The sequence below is a fragment of the Semicossyphus pulcher genome, unplaced genomic scaffold (genome assembly GCF_022749685.1).
Source record: "Semicossyphus pulcher isolate SPU_LCO1_2020_fin unplaced genomic scaffold, fSemPul1.0.p SCAF_5, whole genome shotgun sequence".
Classification (NCBI taxonomy): domain Eukaryota; kingdom Metazoa; phylum Chordata; class Actinopteri; order Labriformes; family Labridae; genus Semicossyphus; species Semicossyphus pulcher.
In genome coordinates, this window is record NW_027211726.1 from 5,357,501 (window position 1) to 5,368,902 (window position 11,402).

Consider the following 11,402-nt stretch of genomic DNA (forward strand, 5'->3'; position numbering starts at 1 on the left):
ACGGCACACACTGGAGAAGTTTTACAAGCTGTGCAGGAATACATCTTTCTTGTTAATAAAATACCCAAAGATTATAGTCTGATTAATACTGTTCTTTGAGGCTGATGCTGTTTGGACACTTTCAGAGATCAAACTTGTTTTTGTGGCCAAAATACAAACTGAGCCCATATTTCAGTTTCTAAATTAACTCGTCAGTGCCCTCTGGTGGACAAACTCTGTAATGGGAATGTTTCCAAACTACTTCAAACCTGCTTTAAGTTTACTGATACTTATCGACCAACGTACAAAGACACCAACAATAAAAATGACGAATGTCTGGGAAATAGCTTTAAGATTAATTTAAATGTAGTATAAGTTCAAATATATATTTCGAGGTAAAACTATATAACGAGGAAAATGTCATATTTAGGTTCAGTATGTTGTCGCTGATTGTGTTTCTATGTGCAACATTTTTGAACATATGCAACATACATTTTTTTATTTGTTATAAATTCAGATGAAATATAGACACTATAAGACAATTATTATCATTATTAATTAATTAAAAACTAGAACAAATATTAACTTTAGTTCTAAAATAAAGCATGATAAATAGCACTAAATTAACACTGTTTCTATAAAGAGGATATGAACAAGTTAAAGACTGAATATGAGAGCTCTATTTATAGTTTGTGAACAGAAACGCTTTGTTTTCTTTATTTATCTGTGACTGGTTCGTGATGCGTAGTTATGCTTCTCATAAATAGACTTTTTTATAACTACTCGGAGTTATTGACATGAACAGACAAGACTTACTATTCTTACATGAGATGTTTACCTTTAACATTTCTATTACCTGCAAAACTAACTCCTGAAACTAAACATAAAATACTATCACATGAACCTAAAATTGATACATTATACAAACATTTTTCTCTTTACAATCAATCGACTCAGATGATTCTTTACTCACCTGCCGTCGCGTCATGTAGGACTGTTCCCAGGAGAGTCAGGAGCATCAAAGTCTTCATTGTGACCTGTGACTTCTTCAACATAAATGAACTTAAAGCTAATAAGTCTCTTTGGTGAACTAAAGACAAACCGTGCTACAAGCTCGAGCTCTGAGGGTGAAATGAGGTGAGAGAAAATGGAGCTCTTATATAAGACCTCCGTCTAAAGCCAATAGGAATTTAGCTTGAGCATCAACGTCACTTGTAACTCGGTAAAACTGACCCAATGAGGTTATCAATGAAAGTGAAAGTAAAGTTAGCTATGGTTTCAGCCCATCTGAAGACCCCTATTGCACCTGAAAGCATTGGGGGACGCGCGGGACTTTATTCTATCATCTTTGTTCACATGTGAAAGTCGTATTAAACCTCCTGCTGCTCAGATTTGCTATAATATTTTGTAGGTTAATGTGATGCTATGAGCACAAATGTTTTAACTTTCTGGGAGGTCAGAGGTCAGATACAGATCAAATGGAGTTTGTGAGGATGCAGTCGGTCTTATTGTGCTTTTGTTCTGAGATTAAAAACAGCTCTGATCCAAATATAAACAACAAACAACAAGCGAAGTGTTGTTTCATACGTGTTATAGAGAGTAAATGTGGGGAGGTGCTCCCCCTAGTGGCTCAAACCTGCAGTTGGTGTGCAGCAGAACCATTGTACTCATGAGGTCTGTTATTATCTGATATTTAAATACATCTGTGCACAATCATAACATTAAATGAGGTTATTAAATGTGATGGAGGGAGACATCTTATATTCTTTAAAGTCAATATCAAATGATTTACTTTTATATCTGTGTTGTGTGTCACATGTCAGTCGAGGCCTTCACACAGGTCTGAGCACAAACTAACTAACTGTCAGGACAATCATTACAATTTAACTAAAGATAGTTTAAATGAAACATTTTGACTCACAGTTTGTCTTTGAAAACAAGAACCAAAGCAGTAAACTGAAAGCAGAAAGAGAGTCAGAGAGCTTCTCAAACATCAGATCAGGTCAGCTCTGTCTGACAGGTTCAATGCTGCTGAAGTGATTTGGAGCTGTGTACGCTGAAAACTGCTCCAACAGGAGAAATGTGACACCTCTGCTGATGTTTGAACACCTGATGCTGGTTTTCATTTCTCTCTGGCTTTGACGCTGTAAACTCTGTTTCAATCCCCACTTTTGAATCATTAAATCAATCGTTAACAGAACACAAACAGATCAATATAAGTGTCACATCTTTTATCTAGATGTTACATCTATATTTTTGTGACATTGACACGTAAACTCTGGTTGACAGAAGCTCTTCATGCTCACTGCGGATCAACACCTGAGTTTATTATAAGCCTGTACATAAGAGGTGAACGTGGCCTTAACTTGAAGAAGTGAAGCCAGTTGTGGAGGAACCTTAAACCTGCATTCTTTCTTTTTTGAACAATATGTTTATTTCCTTTTATCAACATAGTTATAAGACATATCCTATACATAATATATACCTTACACTAACTTAATATCAACAGCGTAAATAATAGGCATAGAAAGGACAAAACGACAAATAAGAATAATAATAACGACAAAAACATAAAAACTGGAAATGAAGATGAAGAAACAAACAAACAGACAGACAAAAATAAATCAAATTAAATTAAAAACCAAAAAAAAAACAACAATTTTGGGGCAGGGACAACAATTTCCCATGCAACGCACATAATCACATCACTAGAGGTACTTTAAAACGGACCACAGACGATCACCGGCAGAATGGATCTGTTCCAGTTATTCATTTTTAAATGTACATTTATTTGCTTATTGTTCATTGTTTATCAAAAATTCAAAATCTCAAAATCTTTGCCATATCTGGGGTAGAGCAAAGGGAATGAAAAGTCAATGATCATGTGCAGTCCCCCACAGCTGTTGACCAGATCTCTCATGGATTCACATTGACATCCCTTTGTAGCAGACCTGACACACTAACATTCCCCAGTAGATGGGTGAAAGGGCCCCAAATTTTTTCAAAGGTTTCACCTTTCCTTTTCAGGATATAAGTTATCTTCTCCATAGCATAACAATGACTCATTTCTCTAAGCCACTGGCCCACCTGTGGCCTTTGAGTATTCTTCCAGGATAAGGCAATTGAACGTTTTGCTTGGAGTAAACACATATTCATAAGAATTAGTTTATTTCTTGAAATGACTAGGGTGGGAGGATATAACCCTAAAATAAACATTTTAGGGTCAAGGGGTAGCTTTACAGCTAACATTTTATGTATTATTTGTGAAATCTCACACCAAAAAGTTGCAATCTCTTTGCAATCCCACATGCAGTGAAATAGTGTGCCTTTAAACTGTTCGCATTTAACACAAATATCTGGAATATTATTATTGAACTGATGTAATTTGGCAGGAGTTAGGTAGGATCGCATCAGCCAATTATATTGTAGTAATCTTAATCTCATGTTTGCCGTTTGTCTATGTGCATTAAAACATATCACACCCCAGTCATCCAAGGAGATATCTTCCTGAATATCTTTCTTCCAGGCTTCAAGCCGGTCAGTAGAGGATTCAGGTGAGTTAGAAACCAACATATCATACAACACTGAAATACGCCCTTTGCTATGACAATTCCCAGAGATCAAACGTTCCATTTCAGAAAGAGGTGGAGGAGTTAATAACTGATCACGGGAAGCGGTTATAAAGCTTCTTACCTGCAAATATTTGAAAAAGTGGTTATTCAAAAGGTCATATTTAGTGCGTAGCTGTTCAAATGACATCAAATTTTCGTCTTGAAACATATCTCCTAGTTTAGTAAGACCTTTTGTGGCCCAAAGACGAAAGCCTTGGTCCGCTTTACCTGGTTTAAATTGGTCATTACCCCAAATTGGACTAAAATGGGATATTGAGGAGTTTTCTCCAAGGAGATCTCTAACATTGTACCAAACATTGATCATATTCAACACAAATGGGTTAGTTGTTTGTTCCCTAAGCTTTTTAATACTTGCAGAGTACATGTATGCGTTAAGTGTTAGTTTAGGTGTAAGTGAAAATGATTCGATGTCTACCCATGCTGGGGCTGACTCCGAGGAGAAGTAATACATTATAGTGCGCAACTGTGCGGCCCATTAATACCACTGGAAGTTTGGAAGTTCGAGTCCCCCCCTGTCATATGGCAAATATAATAATGTCAAACGTAGCCGGTGTCGTCTGTTATTCCAAATAAAATTCAGACATGTTTTCCTTAATTTAGAGAAGTAGGATACTGGCAGGGGTAGAGGTATATTTTGAAACAGGTACAATAGTTTTGGTAGAACATTCATTTTAAGTATGTCTATTCGCCCTATCAAAGAAATCGGCATATTAGACCATCTTTCTATTGATTTATAAATTGACTCCAGAGTAGGATTATAATTGGTTTGGACAATTTTCCTCACATCAGGAACTATGTGTACACCAAGATAGGTAAAATTATCTGTAGAGCTAAATGAGGAAATATAATCCATAGGGTTGTGCCTTTCTAGTTCATTCAATAACATTATAGAGGACTTTGTATTATTGACCTTATACCCTGATAATAATCCAAATGTCTTAATTACATCTTATAAGGCCGGGATTGAGTTTGATAGGTCCGTAAGGAATAGAATGACATCATCTGCAAAGAGAGCTATTCGATGATCTACCTGTCCTAGCCTGATCCCAGAAATATTCTCGTGTGCTCTAATTGCCGCGGCGAAGGGCTCTATAGCTAATGTAAATAAGAGGGGTGACAAGGGGCACCCCTGTCGAACCCCTCTGTTGATATTAAATGGTTGAGAAATAACATTGTTAGTCAGAATTTCAGCAGTGGGACGAGTGTATAGTATCTTTACCCATTTACTGAAAGCTGACCCAAATCCAAACCGGTCCAGAGCCGCAAACAAAAAAGGCCATTCAATTCTATCAAACGCCTTTTCGGCATCGAGTGAAAGCAAAGCTGTATCAGGGGCATCTTTTTTTTCATGCAGTATATTTAACACCCTTTGACGTTATGAAAGCCTTGTCTCCCTTTAATAAACCCATTTTGATCCATCTCTATAATCTTTGGGAGTACAGACTCTAATCTACGTGCTAAAACCTTGCAAAGAATTTTTATGTCCGATTCCAAAATGAGATTGGGCGGTAAGATTGACATTTATGGGCCTGTTTGTTCGGTTTTAAAAGTAGAGTGATCATTGCTCCTGTCAATGAAGGAGGGAGTGAACCGTTGTTATAGGATTCCTGAAACATCTCCATAATTGGAGTTATAAGTTTAATTTTAAACTTTATAAACGTCAACTGGCAAGACATCAGGGCCAGCTGCCTTACCGGCATTCATGGCATCAATTGCTTCTATAATTTCATTCATTGTCAAATTAGAATCTAGATTGGTTTTTGCTTCTTTTGAAATGTTTGGAAATTTCAAATTGTCTAAAAAAAATTTCTGTGTGTCCGAATTAGGAGGGTATTCTGAATGGTATAGAGATTCATAGAACTCTCTAAAGGTGTCATTTATCTCTTTAGGGTCCACAGTCATTTCACCCCTAATATTTTCAATTGCATTAATCGCTCTTTCCGATTGTAATTGTTTAATTTGCCAGGCTAGGAGCTTCCCTGGTTTCTCTCCTTGGTCATAAAAAGTCTGTTTCAGTCTCTGTAAGCTAGACATTTTGTTGTATTCAGCCTTAAGTAGTAATAGTTCCCGATGTGGGTCTGTTGAACCATCCAAAAACTCATCCCTCTCTAAGGAGTGATTTTAGAATCTAGCTGTTCTAGTTTTAGACAGGTGTGCTTTAATTTAGGAGAAGTAAAACTTATCATTTGTCCTCTTAAAAAGGCCTTAAAAGCTTCCCATTTAGTACAAGCCGAGGTCTGTGTTGTGTTAAATTCAAAAAACATATCTATTTGATTTCCAACAAAATCTGTAAAAGCAGCGTCCTGTAGCCACTTTATATGAAAACGCCATCTCGGAGGGCTATTAACCAACTTAGTATCAGAGTAAATAAAAGATATCGGCGCGTGGTCTGATATTAATATACTATCATATTTGCAGTCCTCAATTTTATATCTAATCTGTGTCGAGATTAAAAAATAATCTATTCGCGAATACGTTTTGTGTGTGCCAGAGTGACAAGAATATTCTATATTGTTTGAGTTCAGTTCACGCCAAATTTCAGATAAGCTTAGATCTTTCATGAAATTCAATATAGATTTTCTTGCTCTCGTGTGAGATGTATCGGAACCTGTAGACTTGTCTTTTAGTGGGTCTAGGGTGACATTGAAATCACCCCCTATGATGAAATTCCCTGGGAGTGTTGACAAGGTCAGGAATAGTTTATCAAAAAATGCAGGGTCATCCTCATTGGGACCATATACATTCACTAAGTTAAGTTTCTCGTACACTAAGATGCCCTGAAGAATAATGTATCTACCCTTGGAATCAGTTATTGAGTTAACTACCTGAAATGGAATAGTTGTATGGATTAAAATTAAGACGCCACGGGCGTGGGAACTATAGGAGGCCGAATACACTTGTCCCTGCCACCTTTTTTTAATTTTAGATACATCACATGGCATCATATGAGATTCCTGAAGAAAAACTATGTTTGAGTGTTTTTGTTTCAATCTATTGAGTACCTGTTTCACTTTAGTCAATTTTCCTAAACCCCTGCAGTTCCACGATGTCACCTTAACCTTCATAGAACCAGACATACCTCGATCTCACAAAGCTTTTTGTCCACTTTGTCGTCCTGTGACTGTGCACTATTTATAAGAATATTCATTACTGCCCTCACAAAAAACAAGTAAAAGTAGAAAGACACATATAATGACATACACATAGATCCCAAAACCTCTAACATACATTTCCCCCTGAGAACTACATCTCCCCACCCTTGTAACACCTCCGACATGGCCAACCGACCACTCGACCCACACATGTGAGGGGCCGTCTTATCACCTCCTGTGTCACCCCCACAGCAGGCTACAAACTCCCCTTGGCAGCTTAACAATTAAAGAACCCAGTTATCCCCACATATATCAATACCTCCCCCCCTCTTCTATGACACTGTTTCCCAAAAGTCTATAAAATATTATAACTTAACCAATCCTAATGACAGCAGGATATCTAATTCCTAACTCAGGCATGCGCAGGTATTATAAACTTCACATTCAGGTCCACAACGTACGATTTGGAATCAAATATAAACCAGTGTAAATTATGGCTTGTAAATTATAGAGAAAATGGAAACAAAATATAAAGCCATTTCTGCATTCCAAAATTCAAAATGAAAAATGTTTAAAAGAGAACAGAAATCTGAGACACAAAAATATGTCACTCATCATAAGGGATCCCTACAGATGGATGAACTATTGGGTTTATAACTTAAATAGCAAACAGATTGGTATGGGGCAAGCCGCCCCATCTACCATCCATGAGGGTGTCTCACTTAGCAAAAGAGAAGGAGAATTAATAAAATAAAATAGAATAAAATAAAATAAAATACAATCAGAGCTATCCGCCCCACTGCTATGTCCAGGGGTGTCTCTTATTTATGGTCAATTCCCAGGCACGGTTTATAAAACATGACCAAACAAATAAACTAGTCAAGTTATCAGTGAGGTAGAGTGAGACATAACCGGGGCAAGACGCCCCGCCGCCTCTCACTTACGTCATCCTCCTATAATCAGCTGGCCGCCGGGCGACACGCAGAAAAGTTTTCACCTGGACACGGAGTGTGCTCAGATGTCATTCTCGCTGTCATCCTTCTTCTGCATCTTTGTGATGAAGATCTCTGCCTCCGATGGGTTGTCAAAAAAGTGAGATCGACCTTCATATGTGACCCTCAATCGTGCTGGAAAAACTATTCCATACTGGACGTTCATCCCTCGCAGCTTTCGTTTGACTCCATCGAATCGTCTGCGTTGTTTATGCAGCTCAGCAGAAACATCAGGGAACAGCATCACTTGACGATCTTTGTAAAGGACTTTACCCATTCGTCTTGCAGCATTCTGGACGCGGACTTTATCCTTGTAGTTTAAGAACTTCATGATAAGCGGTCTGGGAGGTCCATTTCCAACAGGTTTCGGGCCGGAGAGCCGGTGGGCGCGCTCGATAACCATAGGAGAAGCAAGCGGTGCCAGTCCTAAGGCTTCGGGTAGCCATGATTCCAGGAATGCACAAGCATCGCTTCCCTCTGCCGTCTCTGGGAGATTTATCAGCCGTAGATTGGATCTTCTGCTCCGATTCTCATAGCTGTCCAGTTTTGAGGTAAGCGTTGAGACTTTCTCTTCCAGATTCTTGGCTCTTCTCTGTAAGGACACAACGTCGTCTTCGGTGGTGGATATGCGTTCCTCTGTCTCCGCGATTCTATTTTGACAGCTCGCCAAGTCGCTTTTAATGCTATTGATGGCTAAGAGTACCCCATCCAACTTGGATGAAAACTCCGTCTTCATGCCGTTGATTGCTTGCAAGATTGCGTTGCTGTCGTCGGGGCTAGCGTTAGCTGCTGAGCTATCCTCGTTGACCTTGCTAGCTTGGAAGTTTCCACCTTGTAGCATGGCCTCGGCGCTTTCGTCTTCAGTTTGGATTCCCTCCTTTTTACCTCGTGTTCTCAGCGGCATGATGTGTATTTAGGGGTTAGAATAGCCAATTCGGCAACTTTAGGTGGGTTCAGATGTTTTAAAATAGGATTTACTTAGGAATTGTAGCCGAGCCGGGGAGCGTCAACCTCTCAGCTCAGCCTCATAACCGGAAGGCCATTAGAAACCTGCATTCTTTCTAATGGCCAGCAGGAGGCGACTCCACTGGCTGCAACATTTTATTGTGTGGAAGCAGATATGAACATGAGTAATGTTTCACCTGCTGCAATAACACTCATAAACAGTCCATAGGTTATCACTGAGTTCACCTTGACAGAGAAGTCAGCGATGTCACAGCGCCCCCTGTGGACGTTTATGTATCTGTCATTCAACTGCTAATCGGAAATCACCTGAGTATGTCAGTATGTTGGTGGAGATAGTGACAGTACATGATTCTACTCACATCACTGATCAGATGTAGAAGAATAGAAACAAACAGCGTCTCTGCTGCATGAAACCAAGAGATAGACTATCTTTGAGAGAGCTGAACTCCTGAGAAATCCTTTAAAGGGAAACTTCACTGAACCTCATCTCTTTCTGTCTGAGTTGGTATAAAGTGTGAAAAGTGTCTGAATGTGTTGCTTGTGTTCTCTGTGTTTCTGGGCTGCAGCTCTAAACAGCAGCATGCTCTGTTGTTACTCCGGCACCAGCTCCGTCAGCTGACGTAGTCTCTTCCCCTGAAAGATTTCAGGCTATTCCAGCTCAGACTTTTAGTCTCTCTTGTATTTCAAAACAAGCTGCAGAAAGCAAAAATGTAATCCCTAAATATGAGCACAAAGAATGTTCCAGACACGCATTTACATACAATTTAATAGGTAGGCGTATTTCTTTGAGCTGAGTATAACGCTGAAGACGGGCAGCAGAGTGAGGCCAAGGCTGTGGGTTCTGGCTCGCAATGCATCCTGGTACATGTAGGCCCTGTCTGCGCCACGGCATGAACAAGAGAACCAAGCTTTCTCTGTCAGTATAGTACACACTGAGGAATCTATTACTGCTATTAACTATTTACCATCAGCCTTACATCAGAGTGAACTTTCTCTATAATGTTTTGATGTTATTGAACTATGAACCTCCAACAGACAAATAAACACATAACTGTTTACTGTTGTTTTAGAAGAACTTAAAAATGAATGTGAACAAGTTTTAGTAAAAATGGGGACAGTTAAACTCTAAAGTAACGTCCTCAGTAACCATTAACACACACACACACACATACACACACACACACACACACACACACACACACACACACACACACACACACACACAAGCTGTAATGATAGAACATCTGAAAGAAAACTGACAATAAAAACACTTTAAAAGAAAAGAGGCCAAAACAATAAACAGTTTGGAGCTCCAGATTATTAAATTATCTTCAGCTTTTATATTTTACTCACCTATGAAATCTGACTGGTGCTGTTTTAAGAGAAGAACAAATAAGTTCACCACATAAAAAAAGCTTCTTCTGAACACTCCAAACATCTGCACAGACAGGAGATCCTCTCTTTAACAGAGATGTTGTGTTCGACCGAACAGGACACAGAGACACACCAGCATCCCACAACAACTGTGTTCAGAAAGAAAAGAGTGTCCAATGTTGTGAAGGAGGGTTTGATGATTTTAAATGATTCAGTGAAACATTAAAACACAACTAATGATACAATTAAAATTAGACACCTTGAAATCTTCACCTTCACCTTTAAGCTTTCTAATAACCACTGTTGGAGCCATAATGAAGTTTTTATTTGTGTTGATTCTATCTTTGTATGAGCCACTCATTAATAAAGGCTGTTGTGTGTAAATATGTATATAATTCTGTGAAGAAACACCTGATGAAGCCTTGGTTTAGACTGAGCATAAAGACAAGCTACAGGTAATTGCAGGCAGGTGTGTGAATTGGAAACTTTGACTGTGTCAGCGAGTTACCGTGAGTTTATCAGCTTTATGATTTATTTCATATTCATTAAATTAAACCTTTTAGTGAATTAAAAGAGAATTTTGCTGATATTAATATGAATTAAAGTGTAAATAAATTGATCACTGTTGGGGTGTTGGTTTAGCTCAGCAGTTAAATCGTGCGTCCCATGTACAGAGGCTCAGTGTTCGACGCAGCGACCCCGGGCTTGACCCCGACCCTCGGCCCTTTGCTGCATGTCGTCCCCGCTCTCTCTTCCCACATTTCTGACTCTATTCACTGTCCTGTCTAATAAAAGCAAAGGCCAAAAACATCATCTTTAAAAAACACAACATAAAATAAATGGCTCACCTGTGTAATAAGTGACAGCACATTGGATATTGTTTTTATTGTCTCAACAAGAACAAGCGTCTAAACTTGCTCCAGTTCCCCCTCAGTGGCTTGTTTTAAATAAATGTAGTTGTATTGAAAATGAGTCACTACAACCACTGTTTCATTTCAAAGTTAAACTTTAAAGCTTCTCAAAGGTAGCAACCTCCTGGGCCGTGAGATGAAGAGCTAAAACTGCATTTCCTGAACGTCCTCACCACTTGAGCCTATTTACAGCCTTTTATCTTAAAGCTACGACAAAGATTTCACCTTTAAAAAGAGTATAAATAATGTCTCTCTTTTGGTCTTAAATAACGTCTTTTCACATCCTTTGGGATCTTGAGGCTTCAGGAGACTTGAGTTACACTGGATGAGCTGTATGGAGCCATTTGTTGTTTTTCTGTTTCCCCAGCTGCTTCAGTTGTTTAGACGAATGCTCCAACGCTGTTTTTCTGTGAAGCTTCAGAAATGTTTTGGAGACAAGAAACGTCACCAGATTTT

At 38.8% G+C, this 11,402-nt stretch overlaps 1 pseudogene; it reads right to left on the minus strand.

The window, feature by feature from the left end:
• LOC138608339 (major histocompatibility complex class I-related gene protein-like) overlaps nucleotides 1-1,182 on the minus strand; it is a 12,334-nt pseudogene extending 11,152 nt beyond the window's left edge.
• Nucleotides 1,183-11,402: the final 10,220 nt, after the last annotated feature.